At 37.2% G+C, this 16,916-nt stretch overlaps 1 long non-coding RNA gene across 3 annotated transcripts in view; it reads left to right on the plus strand.

Annotated features, from left to right (window-relative positions):
* The window catches only part of LOC135319947 (uncharacterized), a 52,517-nt gene that overhangs the window by 16,447 nt on the left and 19,154 nt on the right, over positions 1-16,916 (plus strand). For all 3 annotated transcript variants that reach the window (XR_010379035.1, XR_010379034.1, XR_010379033.1), the window contains one exon: positions 4,053-4,152. This is a non-coding gene — a long non-coding RNA (uncharacterized LOC135319947). The remainder of the gene's footprint in view (positions 1-4,052; positions 4,153-16,916) is intronic.

Below are 16,916 nucleotides of genomic sequence, written 5' to 3' on the forward strand. Positions count from 1 at the left end.
AAATGTGCTCAGCAGGTTTGAGGAGATACTGGAGCCAGCGCTGGTGAGAGTGATGAGACGCGAGGTTTAGAAGGGCATCAGGAGCACAGAAAGTAGTGTAGACTCTAAGTGCAGTGAGAAGCAGTCATGATAGTTTAAGCACTAAGGTAATTTTCTCTCACATTTTGCAAAGATAATGTGGAGAATGAATTGCAGGGACCCAGGAAGCAGGGAGGCCTTGTAGGAGGCTCTTGGAGTGGGCCAGATGAGAGATGGTGGGAGCCAGGGAGAATGCGTTTGGGGAGTGGAGCTGACAGGATGCAGTTATGGGCTGGCTGTGGATGGTGAGGAGAAGAGAAGGGTCAAGGTAGCCCCAGGTCGGCCTGGAGCCAGGTGCCTGATCTTCCTAATCTCAGTGCCCCATTCAGATGCCCACCTACTTGGGCAAACCTCTTAACCTTCCAAGTGAGGGTTTTAAATCACTGAAGTCTTTTTGTTTGTTTCACATTTTATGGAAAGATTCAAACACGTACAGAAGTAGAGAGAACAGCACAGCCAGCCTGTCTGTATCAGTCACCCATCTCCAGAATTATCAACTCAGAGTCACTGTTGTTGCATCTTTCATCTCCACCTCTTCCCCTCCCCCACTTCGGGATCATTTTGAAGGCAATCCTACATAGCTTAACCTTTCATTAGTGAAATGACAAGGTCTCTTTCAAATACAATTGGAATATTCATTTTTTTTTTGGGTTACAAAATAATTCCCTAATTGTCACAAAAATACACTTTTAAGCAGTTTTGGGGTTGAAATCAGGATCCAGACTAAGTTCACACATTGCAGCTAGCATATCTCTCAAGTGGGTTCTAATCTATAATTTTCCTGTTTCTCATTTTCCTTGAAATTGCTGAGGGATTTCTCTATTTCCTGTTTGGTTGATTTCATTCTCCCCTGTGGTTAGACTTATTTCTCCATCCTATGTATTGGCTTTAGCTAAGTGATTTGATCCTCCCCTAAAAGCTTGATCTGATTGAGGTTCAACTCTGTGCAAGAATATTTGTTATATGAAGTTTTGTACTCCTGTCATAAGGTACATAATGTCCAGTTGACTCTCTTTTTTGTGATGACAGCAGCCAATAATGATTGTCACCCGGGATCATTATTTCATAAGGGATTTTATTTCATGTGGTCATACTCTAATTTCCTCCCACAATTATCAGCAGGATCACAGTCATGAAGAGGCACTTTCTCATTAACCCGGATTATCCTGTAGAACAGTTTTAAAAGAGGAAGTTTATATATTTGTAAATATTTAAAGTTGATACATTTTTCTATTGTTTCTAATGTTTTTTTCTAATGGAGGTACTGAAGATTGAATCTAGGACCTTATGCTTGCTGAGCACACACTCTGCCACTGAGTGTACCCCATCCCCCTTGAGACTCATATTTATATGATATATTCCTTCTGTTATATTTGTTTTATGTTATACAGAATTTGATGGCAGGGCAATGGGTTTGATGGCTATTTAATCATTCTTTATGGGCTTTTGGGGTTGGTGTGTGTGTTTGTGTTTGTAAAGAAAACAATTTTCCCACTATTTTAAGTATGTTTTGTAAAGGAAATTATGTTGATCTGTTCCCTTCTCCTGGTCCATGTATTCCCTTGTTGCTTCCCACTAGTGGCCCCTTGAGCTCTGTGACAAGACTAGCATGTCGTTAATCCAGGTTGAAGGAGATCTGAAGAGATTTATTCAAGGAGATGAAATTTGTAGACAATGAATTGGAAAGTATTGAGAAAGTTATTCATTAGGAGAAGGTATGGGGTTGAATTGTTAAGTGCAGAGAAATCTAAGCTATGAACCACCAAGACAATTATTAACTCCAGGAAAAACAAAGTAGGGAATAAAAAAGTAAGCCTAGCAGACAACTTGCTACAGCTGTGAACAGTCTGTACAGAGTCCTAATAATGTAAAGCAAGGATACTGAGCTGATCAAAATTATAATGTATTTGTATCAAAAGGTTGGAAGAATGAAGGTTTGGGTGTGTAGAGGAGATGTGGTTTGAAAGAGAGCTTAATATTCATTTTCCAAAATAGAAAGTTAAATAGGTGATACATAAAGCTGAAAAAGTCAGTAGGCTGTGTTACAAGGATATTAGTCAGAAATAGGGAGTTTTTATTCCAAGAGTCAGCAGTAGGAGCTGAACATTGTTGCTTCTGACCAGGAAATGGGGCGGTTGTTGGGAACTGCTCCTTTTTACAATCGGTGTTCGAGAACTGTTTGACTCTTTAATGAATGCATGGTATAAGTTTGATAAAAAGAAATCAAAGCTGAATTTTGAAAAATTGATGTTAAGAATTGGGGTGTTTTTGACAGAGAGAGATAACAATCAGACAAAACTACATTTGAAGGGATCCTCATTATTTCTAGCCTTTCAGCAAGGACTAGGGGGCAGACATCTGTTTAAGGTTCAAAAGTTCTTTCTGACATTCTTGCCGACATGTAACCTTTGGAAGTAATGAACTCTCCGTCATTGTAAATATGCAGGCAGAGGCTGCCTGACCAGCTCTCTAACTGTAGCAGGGTGTGTTTACCATTGACCAGTTGGAGCAAGCAACTTCTAACATTCTTTCAGTTTTGAATGTGGCATTTTCAGGATGGATAGTTGATAAGAATGTATTACAAAAAGCTTAACAAGAAAGAGTCCAAGACATCTCAAACCCATTGCCAGGGTTTTCTCTGCCAGACACCATCCTGAGCCTGCCATCTGTGAGCCAGGCCACAAAGACCAGTCACATGAGAATGAACACACTTTGTCCCTCCTATCTGATTTGGCATCGGGCTCAGCCATTTTCCCCATGGAATGGTCCACGCCCAGGTCTCTGACGATGGAGCTGGTCTCACAGCAGCCCTGTGAGCGCTGGTCCAGCCCTAGGGGTTCCTGCGTGAAGTTTCTCAGGACTCCAGGCTGTTCTCAGAGCTGAGTCCCCCCTAGGCTAAGCCCTCGGAGCTCATCTCAGCTCCAGACTGAGCCGGAAGCTTCTGAGAGAACTCAGAGCTGAGGAAAGTCACAGGTTTTACCCAGCACTGCCGCGTCAGCAGTGCTCCAGCTGAGGGAAGTATCAGCAGCAGCAAACACACCTGAGCCGCCGCCTCATTGTTCTGCCTCATCCCTAAGCCCTCTGTGTCTGCCTGTCTGTGTCTGTCTCCCTTTCAGGACCAGCCTGGCACCGCTTCGTGCCCTGCCTCCTTTCTTCTAATCTTGCCTCCCTGGCCTGTTCCATCTACTCCAGATTAACTGAGTAACATTGAAGGGTTTTTGAAACCTAGGAACAGCCGACGTGCTAGATACAAAGAATACAGGGCAGTTCCTTACTCAGCCACATCCCTCCTGCCCTCTCCCATTCCCACATGAGTTTTATAAATATTTTGTCAGAGAGACATTGCACTCCCAGTTGTTATCATTATCAGCCATTTCCTTATTATCTGTGGTTTACGATGCATTTGCTCCAGGGAAGTTCCCGAGATAAGGCAGACGCAGATGACTGAGCCAGTAGTTGAAGTCCACTTGTGTCAAGCCTGTTAAGAATGATCTTTGGTGGGATTTGTTGAATGTACCAGACTGTCCAGTGAGTGGTGATGATCACCTGCATCTGCTCCGGAGTCGGCCTCGTCCCCTCCTTTGCTCTATTCTCATTTATCTCTCTTCAGCAGGTGAACCAGTGATCTGTATTTCTATGATACGTAAAATACTTCTTATTTCACTGTAGAATTTGGGGGCTGCTGTGAAAACGCATATGTTTTAAGTGTGAATTGAGTCAGAGGTTTAAATTTAAAGCCCCCTTGATTTAGAATCAGAAATTAGTTTCATGGAAGGAGGGTATAGCTCAGTGGTAGAGTGAATGCCTAGCATGCATGAGGTACTGGGTTCAATCCCCAATGCCTCCATTTAAAAAACAAATAAATAAACCTAATTATGCCCCACCAAAAAACAAAGAAAATAGAAATTAACATGAGGATGAAGCTACAGAGTGAATATGTGTGTCTTCTGAAGCTACCTTCTGTCTTTCTGCAGGAAATTCTACGGAGAGAAGGTCGGAATCTACTTTGCTTGGGCTGGGCTATTACATTCAGATGCTCCTCCTGGCAGCAGTCGTGGGGGTGACTTGCTTTCTGTATGTATATTTTAATCAAAATAACTGTACTTAGAGGTAACTTCTCTTTATTCCTTGTTACGGTGCTTACTTAACTTAGAATGACATTCTCCAGGAGCATCCACGTTGCTGCAAATGGCCCTATATTGTCAGTTTTTATAGCCGAGTAGTTTTCCATTGTATAAATATACCACTTCTTTAGCCAGTCATCCATTGATGGACATTTAGGCTATCTCCATGTCTTGGCTATTGTAAATAGTGCTGCTATGTTTATTGGGGTGCAGCTGTCATCCTGAAGTAGGGTTCCTTCAGGATATATGCACAGGAGTGGGATTCCTGTGTCATATGGCAATTTTATTCCTAGTCTTTTGAGGAAACTCAATACTGTTTCCACAGTGGCTGCACCAAACTGCATTCCCACCAGAAGTGTCAGAGGTTTCCCTTTGTCCACAGCCTCTCTAGCATATGTCATTTGTGGATTTTTGAATGATGGCCATTCTGACTGGTTTGAGGTGATACCTCATTGTACTTTTGATTTGCATTTCTCTGATAATTAGTGATATTGAGCATTTTTTCATGTGCCCATTGATCATTTGTATATCTTCCTTGGAGAATTGCTTGTTTTGGTCTTCTGCCCATGTTTGGATTGGGTTATTTGGTTGTTTCTTAGTAAGTCATATGAGCTGCTTATATATTCTGGAGATCAAGCCTTTGTTAGTTTCATTTGCAAAAATGTTCTCCCATTCTGTAGGTTGTCTTTTTGTTTTACTTAAGGTGTCCTTTGCTGTGCAGAAGCTTGTAAGTTTCATTAGGTCCCATTTGTTTATTCTTGCTTTTTTTTCTATTGCTTGGGTAGACTGCCCTAGGGGAAGATTTCTGAGATGTATGTCACATATTTTGCCTGTATTTTCTCCTAGGAGGTTTATTGTATCTTGTCTTATGTTTATCTTGCTGAAGAGACTATCTTTATTCCATTGTATATTCTTGCCTCCTTTGTTGAATATTAGTTGACCAAAAGTATTTGGGCTCATTTCTGGGCTCTCTATTCTGTTCCATTTGGCTGTATGTCTGTTTTTGTACTAATACCATGCTGTCTTGACGACTGTAACTCTATAGTATTGTCTCAAGTCTGGGACAGTTATTTTTCCAGCCTCTTTCTTTTTTTCTTCAGTAATGCCCTGGAAATTCTATGTCTTTGATGGTTCCATATAAATTTTACTGTGATTTGTTCTAGTTCTATGGAATATGTCCAGGATAATTTGGTAGGGATTGCATTAAATCTGTAGATTGCCTTGGGCAGTGTGACCATTTTAACAATATTGATTCTTGCAATCCAAGAGCATGGGATACCTTTCCATTTTTTAAAGTCTTCTTTAATTTCCTTCACCAATGGTTTATAGTTTTCTGTGTATAATTCTCTCACGTCTGTGGTTGGATTTATTCCTAGATATTTTATTACTTTGGGTGCTATTTTAAAGGGGATTGTTTCTTTACTTTCTTTTTCTGTTGACTCATCATTTGTGTAAAGAAATGCAACTGATTTTTGAACATTAATCTTGTAACCTGCTACTTTGCTAAATTCTTCGATCAGCTCTAGTAGTTTTTGTGTGGACCTTTTAGGGTTTTCTATATATATTGTCGTGTCATCTGCATATAGTGACACTTTTACCTCTTCTTTTCCAATTTAGACCCCTTTTACTTCTGTTACTTTCCTGATTGCTGTGGCCAGGACTTCCAAGACTATGTTGAATAGGAGTGGTGATAGTGGTCATCCTTGACTTGTCCCAGATTTTAGTGGGAATCTTTTGAGGTTTTCACCGTTGAGTGCTATGCTGGCTGTAGGTTTGTCATATATAGCTTTTATGATGTTGAGATATGTTCCCTCAATACCCACTTTGGTGAGAATTTTTATCATAAATGGGTGTTGAATTTTATCAAAAGTTTTCTGCATCTATTGAGATGATCATGTGGTTTTTGTCCTTTCTCTTGTTGATGTGAAGTATTACATTGATTGATTTTCATATGTTGAACCACCCTTGTGTCCCTGAGATGAACCCCACTTGAGCATGATATATTATCTTTTTTATGTGCTGTTGGATTTTATTTACTAGTATTTTGGTAAGGACTTTTTTCATCTGTGTTCATCAGTGATATTGGTCTGTAATTCTCTTTTTTGGTGGTGTCTTTGCCTGGTTTTGGTATCAGGGTAATAGTGGCTTCATAGAATGAGTTTGGGAATATTCCTTCTTTTCAATCTTCTGGAAGAGTTTGAGAAGGACTGGTATGAGTTCTTCTTTGTATGTGTGGTAGAACTCCCCGGTGAAGCTGTCCAGTCCTGGACTTTTATTTGTAGGGAGGTTTTTTATTGTTAATTCAATTTCATTCCTAGTGACCCATTTGTTCAAGTGGATAGTTTCTTCTTGATTCAGTCTTAGTGGACTGTATGTTTCCAGAAACTTGTCCATCTCCACTAGGTTATCCATTTTTTTCCATGTAGTTTGTCATGATATTCTCATATGATATTCTGTATTTCTATGTATTTGTTGTAATTTCTCCATTTTCCTTTCTTATTTTGCAAATTTGTGCTCTCTCTTTATTCTTCTTTGTGAGTTTGGCCAGAGGATTGTCGATTTTATTTATTCTTTCAAAAAACTAGCTTTTGGTTTGATTGATTATTTTCTCTATTTTTTTAATCTTTATTTTATTTATTTCCTCCATGATCTTTATTATTTCCTTCCTTCTGCTGACTTTTGTGTGTTTTTGCTCTTCTGTTTCTAGTTCTTTCAGCTGGTGGGTTAGATTGTTTATTTGGTATTGTTCTTCTTTTTTGAGGAAGTCCTGCATTACCCTAAACTTTCCTCTTAGCACTGCTTTTGCTGTGTCCCATATGTTTTGTGTGGTTGTGTTTTCATTTTCATTTGTCTCAAGGTATTCTTTAATTTCAACTTTGATTACATCATTGACCCATTGGTTTTCTAATAGCATGTTGTTTAATCTCAATGCTTTCCTTTCTTTCTCCTTTGTTTCTCTGAAGTTGATTTCTAGTTTCCATGGCATTGTGGTCAGTAAAGATGCTTGAGATAATTTCTATCTTCTTAAAATTGTTGAGGCTTCTTTTGTGACTAAGTACATGATCAATCCTAGAAAATGTTCCACACACATTTTAAGAGATTGTTTATTCTGTTATGGGGGATTGCAATGCTCTGAAAATATCCACTAAATCCAATAATTCTCTTGTATCATTTAATTTCTCTGTTGCCTTATTTATTTTCTGTCTGGAAGATCTGTCTAGTGATGTTAATGTGGTGTTAAAATTTCTGACAATGATTGTATTCCCATCAATTTCCCCCTTTATCTCTGTTAGTATTTGTTTAATGTACTTAGGTGCTCATGTTGGGTGCATATATATTAATGATTGTAATATCTTCATCTTGTATTGATCCTTTAATCATTATAAAATGTCTTTATTTATCTTTCTTTATGGCCCTTGTTTTAAAGTCTATTTTGTCTGAAATCAATACTGCTACACCTGCTTTTATGGCATTTCCATTTGCATGGAATATCCTTTTCCGTCCATTCACTCTCAATCTATATGTGTCCTTCTCCCTAAAGTGTGTCTCTTGTATGCAGTGTATTGAAGGTTCTTGTTTTATTATCCAGTCTGTTACTCTGCCTTTTGACTGGAGCATTTAGACCATTAACATTTACAGTAATTAATGATAGATGAGAGTTTATTGCTATTTTGAACTTATTTTTGCAGTTGATTTGGTATTTCTTCTTGGTTCCTTTCTTCTTCCTTTTGTGGTATGGTAATTTTCCTTTGTATTGTATTTAGTTTTTGTGACTCACTTGTAAGATTTTGGCTTGTGATTACACTTATTTGTAAGTCTGTTAACCAATTACTGTAACTGTGTGTACTAAACAGATATTAATGTAATCTCAAACCCATCCTACTGAGAACAAGATTTAAAAAAAAAAGAAGAAAGGAAAAATTCTCTCACAGTCATGAATTCTCATTTCTGTAGCATCCTGCTTCTTTTCTATTTAGAGTAGACCTTTCAATATTTCTTTTAGCATGGGTTTAGTGTTGCTAAATTCTTTTAGTATTTGCTTCTCTGTGAAATTCTTTCTCTCTCCTTCTATTCTAAAGGATAGCCTTGCTGGAGCAAGTATCCTAGGCTGCATCTTTTTTTTTCATTCAGGACTTTGAATATATCTTGCCACTCCCTTCTGGCCTGTAGTGTTTCTGTAGAGAAATCAGCTGAGAGCCTTCTCTTGTAACTCACTCTTTGTTTTTCTCTTGCTGCCTTTAGGATCATTTCTTTATCCTTCAGTCTGGCCATCTTGATTTATGATATATCTTGGCGTGTTTCTCTTTGGGCTCTTCCTGTTTGGGACCCTCTGAGCCTCCTGTGCTTGGGTGTCTGATTCCTTCTTTAGGTTTGGGAAGTTTTCAGTCATGATTTCTTTAATTACCTTTTCCATCCCCTTTGTTCTTTCTTCCCCTTCTGGAACCCCTATTATGCATAGATTGGCATGCTTTATATTATCCCATAGGTTCCTTATATTGTTTTCATTGTTTTATATTTGTTTTTCTCTCAGCTGTTCTGATTGGGTGCTTTCTGTTGTCATGTCTTCTAGGTCACTTATTCGTTCTGCTGCATTTTCTAGCCTGCTTTGTACAGCCTTTAGGTCAGATCTCATTTCAGCCAATGAATTTACCAATTCTACTTGGCTCTTCTTTATAGCTTCTATTTTGTTTTTGATATATTTTATGTCTCTAAAGACTATCTCTTTTAGTTCCTTCAGTAATTTGATCACTTCTTTTTTGAAATCTTGATCAAGTAGGCCATCAATGTCTATTTTATTGATCGTTCTTTGAGGGGATTTCTCTTGCTATTTTAATTGGCAGGACTTCCTCTGCTTCTTCATTCTGCTCATATCTCTCTGGCCCTGTGGCTTAAGGAGTATCAGTTATCTATTGTGGTCCTTAAAGGAGTTTATTTATTTATCTAAAGCCTATGTGGGAATAAAACTTAAAAGAGAGAGAGAGAGAATTTTAAAAGAATGGAGGAAAAGAAGGTTTGAAAACAGTGTATAATCAATAATAGAAGAGCAAGTTGAAGCAGAATAGGAATCGAGTTGAGATATCTTTTAAGAATCTTAATAAAAAGAAGAGAAAATTCAAAATACAGTATTTGAAACCTGTGACTAATAAATAACAGATCAAAACCAAGAGAATTAAAAATGAAATGAGAATTGTAAACATATAGAACTGTTTAAAAATAAAGATTAAAAATTTAATAAGAATAAAACAGATATAAAAAATTTTAAAAACAAAGATGTGTTCTCCTAGAGACTGTGTGCTCTTAATGGTTTTATTGAGAGGCCTTTGTGTCTTCGCCCTGTTTCACAAACTCACCTTGCTCTGTTTGCCCCCTTGTCTGTGCTGCTCACAGTGTCTGTCGGCAAGAAGATTGCACCCCTCCAACACTGGGTCAGGTGATCCTCTCCTTTGTGGTGGGTGGGTGGGTCACTCCCCCTCCAGATGCTGCAGTCAGTGCTGGGCCAGTTGCTCCATATGTGGGCTCAGCTTCAAAAGTAACAGCTTTATGGAGATATAATTCACATACCATAAAATGCAGCCTTTGAAATTGTGCATTAGGGTTTTAAGTACATTTCAGGGTTTTGTAGCCATCACTCCCAAAAGGAACCAGTACCCTTTAGTAAGTCACTCCCTAAACTTCCATTCCCTTAGACCCCAGCAGCCACCACTCTACTTTCTGTCTCTACGGATTTGCCTGTTCTGGGCATTTCATATAAGTAGAACCATACAGTATGCTGCCTTTTTTGATTGTCGTCTTTCATTTAGTGTGACGTTGTCAAGGCTCATCCATGGTGTAGCATATATTAGTACCCAAAGTCCTTTTTGTGTTCAAATAATATGCCATTGTTATAAATACACCACTTTGCTTATCCATCCATCAGTTGATGATGAATAATTCTGCTGTAAATGCTCATGGACAAGTTTTTGTGTGAACAGATATTTTCAGTTCTTCTCAGGATATATCAAAAAGTGGAATTGCTGGGATGTATTCTACTTTTAACATTTTGAGGAATTGCTAAAGTAGTTTTTAAAGTGACTGCACCATTTTATATTTCCAGTAGTAATGTATGAGGAGTCCAGTTTCTCCACATCCTCATCAACACTTTTTATTACCGGGTTTATAGATACATATTTATATATCATATATCATATATATTTGTCATCCTATTTGGTATGAAGTGGCATGTCATTGTGCTTTTGATTTCTGTTTCCCTAATGCCTACTGATGTTGAACATCTTTTTATGTGCTTATTTCCCATTCGTATGTGTTCTTTGGAGAAACATCTATTCAAATTCTTTGCCCATTTTAATTGTATTTGTCTTTGTATTGTCATGTTTTAAGTCTCCTTTGTCTATTCTGGATAAAAAGTCCCTTATCAGGGAAAATATTGGAAATATTTTCACCCATTCTGTGGATTGTCTTCTTACTTTCTTGATGAAGTCCTTTGAAGCACAGAAGTGTTTAATTTTACTGAAGTACAGTTTACTTGATATATTTTCTTTTGGTGTTTGTGCTTTTGCTGTCATATCTTAGAAGTATTTGTACTTCAAAATCCTGAAGATTTTCTCATTGTTCATTTTCTAAAAGTTTTATAATTTCAGGTCTGTGATTTATTTTGAGTTAATTTTCATAAATGGTGTTAAGATAAAAGTTCAGTTTTCTTTCTTTCCAGGTGTATGTTCAGGTGTCCCAGCACCATTTTTGTAAAAATTACTTTTTCCCCATTGGATTGTCATGGAACCTTTATGAAAAATTAACTGGCTACATGTAAGAGTTTGTTTATGGACTCTCAGTTCTTTTCTCTCAATCTGTTTGTGTGTCCTTTATGCAAGTACCACACTGTATGGATTACCATTTTGTTACTGAGTTTTGAATTTGGAAACTTCAAAACTTTGTTCTTTTTCAAGATTGTTTTGACTATTCTGGGTATCTTGCATTTCCATAGTTTTAGGAACAGTTTGCTCATTTCTCCCAAAAAGCCAGATTTGCATTGAATCTATAGGTCATTTTGAGGACAAATGCCATCTTAACAATAATAAGGCTTCTGATCCATGAACACAGAAGAGCTTTCCATTTATTTTAGGTCATTTTTAACTTCCATCAGTAGTATTTTAGTTTTCAATATACAAGTTTCAGACATTTTCCTCAGTTTTCCACATATTTTTCTTAATATTCCTAAGTATTTTATTCTTTTTGATGCTATTGTAAATGAAAATGTTTCCTACATTTTATTTTTAGATTATTCACTGCTGTTGTATAGAAATATAATTACTTTTTTATATATTGATTTGTGTCTTACAATTTTGGTCAAACTATGTTGTTAATTCTAATAGTTTTTTTTTCTCTCTCTCTCTTTTTACTTTGTGGATTCCTTGTGATTTCAATGTATAATATCATGTCATCTGGAATTGAAATAGTTTTATTTCTTTCTTTCTAATCTAGAGGCTTTATTTTCTTTGTCTATTTGCTTTGACTAGAACCTCTAGTGCAATGTTGATTTGGGGAGGAAATAATTCAGTCTTTCACCATTATGTATGATCTTTGCTCCAGGTTTTTCATAGATGTTCTCTGTCAAGTTGAGGAACTTCTCTTCTATTCCTAGTTTTTATCCATTATTCTATTAATATGGCATATTACATGAATTGACTTTTGTATGTTGAAGTGCCTTTGCATACCTGGATACATCCCACTGAATTGTGGTCTATTTTATATGTTACTGGATTGGATTTGCTTGTATTCTGTTGAGGACTTTTGCATTTATATCCATAAGAGATAGTCTTTAGTTTTCCTGTGATGCCTTTGTCTGGTTTTGGTATCAGTGTGATACTCGTGTCATTGAATGAATTGGGAAGTGTGCCCACCTCTTTATTTTTAGACGAGTTTGTGAAGCATTTTTTTGTTTGTTTGTTTTTTGTTTTTGTTTTTTCTTTAAGTAGTTGATGGAATTCACCAGCAAAGCCATACGGGCCTAGCATTTCCTTGTGGGAATGTTTTGGTTTACTATTTCAGTCACTACTTATTGTAGGATTATTTGAGTTTTCTATCTCTCCTTGAATTAGATTTAGTCACATATCCTTCTAGGAATTTATCCATTTCATCTAGATTATCTCATTTATTGGCTATACAAGTATTCATGGTATTCCCTTATATTCCTTGTTATTTTTGTAAGGGCAGTAGTGACATCCTTCCTTTCATTTCTCATCTTAGTAATTTGAAACTTCTCTCTTTTTTTCTTCAGTACTAGCTAAAACTTTGTCAATTTTCTTGATCTTTTCAAAGAACCAACTTTTCTTTTTTTTGATTATTATCTGTTCTTCATCTATTCTCTATTCCATTTATTTCTGCCTTTACTATTTTGATTAGAATATTTAATTCATTTACATTAATGTAATTTCTTATCAGGTTGAAGTTACATCTGCTATCTGCTTTCTATATGTCTTTTTATTTCCCCAATGCTCTATTACTACACTTTTTTGTACAAAGTAGGCATTTTCAAGTGTGCCATTTTAATTTGTTGTTTATTTTATCTTTTTCTTCTCCTTCTCCTCCTCCTCTTCCTCCTCCTCCTTCTCCTCCATTGCCCTGGAGATTATTATTAACATCTTGTTTTAAAGCAATCTAGTTCACATGAATGCCAACTTAATTTCAATAGTACACAAAAACTTTGCTTTGGTATCAATCTTTTCCCTCCCCCTCCTCATGCTGTCACTGTCATACAAGTTACACCTTTATGCATTTATAAGTGCATCTACACTGTTTCATAAGTATTGTTTTATGTAGTTGTCTTTTACATCAAATAGAAGAAAACACGTACATGTAATACTGTATTTATACTGTTTTATTTTCTTACTCATGTAGTAGTGCTCTTTATTTTTCAGGTGAGTGTCTTTTCATTTACACCTGCTGGACTATCCTTATTATTTCTTGTAGGGCAGGCCTGCTAGCAATGGATCCTTTCAGATTTTGTAGGAGTGTGTTAATTTCTTCTTTTTTTTTTTTTTTGAAGAATCATTTTGCTGGCTATAAAATATTTGGTGACAGTATTTTCCTTTTATCACTTTGACGATACCATCCCACTGCCTTCTGGTCTCCATGGTTTTTGATGAGAAATCAACTGTCTTACTGAGGAGCCTTTGAATATGTTGAGCCTCTTTTCTCTTTCTGCTGTCAAGATTCTTTCTTCTTCTCTTTTGACACTCTTAGTCTGATATGCCTATTTTCGATGTCTCTATGTTTATACCACGTGGAGTTTGTTGAGCTGCTGGGATGTACAAATTAATGTTTTCATCAAATTTGGGAAGTTTTCAGCCATTATTTCTTTATATACTTTTTCTACCCCTTTTTTACTCTCCTTCCTTCTGGCGCTCATATGTGTATTGGTATTGTTGATGGTGTCCAACCTATCTCTGACACAGTGTTCATTTTTTTTCATTCCTTTTTCTTTCTGTTCCACAGACTGGATAATCTCAGTAGTTTTAAATTAACTGACTTTTTCTTCAACAAGTTCATATCTACAGAGAAATCTCTTATTGAATTTTTCATTTTAGTCATTATATTTGTATCTCTAGAATGTCCAGTTGGTTTTTAATGTAAATTTTATCTATTGATATTTTCTGTACAATGAGATGTTCACATACTTAAATTCTTTAGGCATGGTTTTGGTTAGCTCTTTGATCATATGTGTAATTCCTTATTTATGTCTTTGTCTAGTAAGTCCAGTGTCTGGGTTTCCTCAGGGAGTTTCTATTGACTACTTTCTCCCCTGTGTTATGGCCAAACTTTTCTGTTTCTTTGTACATCTTGTAATTTTCTGTTGAAAACTGGACATTTAAAATATTACAATATGGCAGATCTGAAAGCCAGATTTTCCTCATCTCCAGGGTTTATCGTTGTTTCCATTGTCATTGCTGCTGCAGGTATTTATTTAGTTACTTTCCTGAACAAATTCTGTAAAGTCTGTATTCTTTATCATGCATGGCCATGAGATCTGTATGTGTGCAGAAAGCCTAGTTGTCATCACTGTAATAATGATTGGACAGTGAATTCTTTCAATGCCTGGAGCCAATCGTTTGAGCTGTTGCCAGGTGGCTGTGTGCCTGTGTGCTGAGGGATGCCCTCAGCACCGGCAGGCAGTCTGCAGCTATTCTGTAGCCTTTAGTTCTTGCTTATGCAGAACCTCAAGTTCAGCCAGAGTTGAAGGCTTAAGATTTTCTCAGATCTTTCCTTGCCATGTGCCACACATGTGTACGGCCTTCTACAATTCTCAGAATCTTTTGGAGCTATTTAACCCTACCTCCACCCCCAGAAAGTCTCAATACTCAATTTTGCCTTCTAAGTTTCCTAGTCAGCATCTAATTAGCCTGTACTGGTACCACTGTGTCAGGCAGTTGTAAAGTTACTCACTGCTGATTGTTTTCCACAAACACTCTGGGGACAGGCTGTTTGCACAGCATGAGTTTGAGATAGGTGAATTAGTGACAGCTCTCTGGGGGCGGATTTTTTGGGTAACTTCATATCACTTCTGCCCCTTCCTTGATTGTGAGACTGTTGCTTTTAAAGGCCACCATTTAGGTGAGGATACGGGGATGGGGGTAGATCAAGTTACGATATGACAAAACTGACTATCTTTATGGAGATTTAGCTGTTATTTTTTCTCAAATAAACATTCCCCGTATTGCTGGAAGCCTTGGTTAAATTTCCAGAGTTCTGCAGAGGTTAATTTTGACAAATTTTGCCATTGTCATTGCTTAACAGAGGAGTAAGTTTTCCAAGATTTTTACTTAGATATTGTAGAAGTGTATCCCATTTGCATTTGTTTTTAACTGAGTTACTTGCAAGAGTAACTAATTCTACAGCTCCAGCCCCATCCACATAAGAGTCCATCTGCATGGCTTCTCCTACAGGGAGAAGTGTGCAACCTGTTGTCCGTTTGTTGTTTTACTTATTAAAGTGTAGGGGTTTTTAAGAATATGCTCATGAATAGCCCTTTGTCATTTTTACACGTTACAAATCTTCCACTAGTCTGTGGCTATTTTTTTCCCTTTCTTTTAGTTGTTTTAATGAAGTTCTCAGTTTTAAGGATTTTCAGTATAGCAATATGTGGATGCTGATTACACGGGTGAGGCATTTAACTATTGTCTAAACCTCAGTCTTTGCTCTGATTCACTGTCTAGAACATCTGAACATATCTACTGAACCCCATATACCAATGGACACTGACAGTCCTAATTAAAAAAATGCTTTTTAAGTAAAGCAAAAAATATTATCTTTGACACTGGAAAAGACAAATTTCAAATTTACTAGCTGATCTTGTTTTCTGTGATCATTAGCTACATCATGTTTATAGAGCCGAGAGGCATATTGAGCTACTGATTTTATTTCATTGGATTTTAGAATGTAGAACACATTTCAGGACCACTTATAGCACCATATGTGTATCTTTAAGGATATGTACATATGATGATGTCTTTATTATAAGTACCTTATTTTATTTTAAGTACCAACTGCTGTGAACCTCATTAAGGAAACCTTGGAACTGCGGGACTGAAATTTTTCACACCACCACCATCCCGTAGCATCTCTTTTGCACTTAGATGTTGTGTGGCAGAGTATTTTTCTGCTCCCTAGAAATGATCAATGTTGAAGGGGGAAAAAAATCCCTCCTCTAATAAATAAATTCCAAATCACATATTTATCTGAACAATGGCCACCATTTTAGTCCACACCAATCCATCTACTCATACTGACTCAGAGTCCTTAACACAGACAATCCACAACTGTAGTCAGGGTCCTCAGCCCACGTTGTATCCCCTCCCCATTCTTTGTTGATTCTGACCTACTTTTGTCCAACACGTCCTGCCAGCCTCTTCGCTACCTTACTGCAGTTTATAATTTTTACCTTTGAGTCCCAGGCTGTGCCTAGTGATTTCCAGAGAAACGCGAGACACCTGGCTCATCAGGAGGGGTGGGGAGGATTTCAGGAAGCTATTACCCTAACTCACTTGCAGATCAGTAAGTGGCTGTTGTGAGCATTCCTTCTAGATCTCTGCCATGCCCGCTGCATCCACCCCAGCAAAATAACGTAGCTCCTCCACCCACCTTTGCCTCCATTCATCTGGGTTTCTGCTTTAAGTGACACTCAGAAGCTGCTGATGGGCATTATATATATATATATTTTTTTTTATTTGAAGTATAGTCAGTTACAATGTGTCAATTTCTGATGTACAGCACGATGTTCCAGTCATTCATATACACATATATATGTATGAATTCCTTTCCATATTATTTTTCATTAAAAGTTATTACAAGATATTAAATATAGTTCCTTGTGATATACAGAAGAAATTTAGTTTTTTAGCTATTTTTATATATAGTAGTTAATATTTGCAAATCTCAATCTCTGATGGGCATTTTTAAAGCCACATCTGGAACCCTTGCTGCAGAAGAGTCTGAGAAATATATTTTCAACCTCATAGCATTTTGGTTAGGAAGTTGGAATAAAGGCTGAGCTGGCTCACCTAACTTGTCTGCCTTTGTGAGTAAAGAGGTCTGGAGATTCAAGGCCCAATGAAATGTCCCAGCCCTTCAGTAGCAAACTCTTAAAGCAACCAAAATGCTCCCATCTGCCAGAGCATGACTTGTCCTTAGATACTGCTGGCCATAACCACCAACGCTGTC

The sequence above is a fragment of the Camelus dromedarius genome, chromosome 35 (genome assembly GCF_036321535.1).
Source record: "Camelus dromedarius isolate mCamDro1 chromosome 35, mCamDro1.pat, whole genome shotgun sequence".
Classification (NCBI taxonomy): Eukaryota; Metazoa; Chordata; class Mammalia; order Artiodactyla; family Camelidae; genus Camelus; species Camelus dromedarius.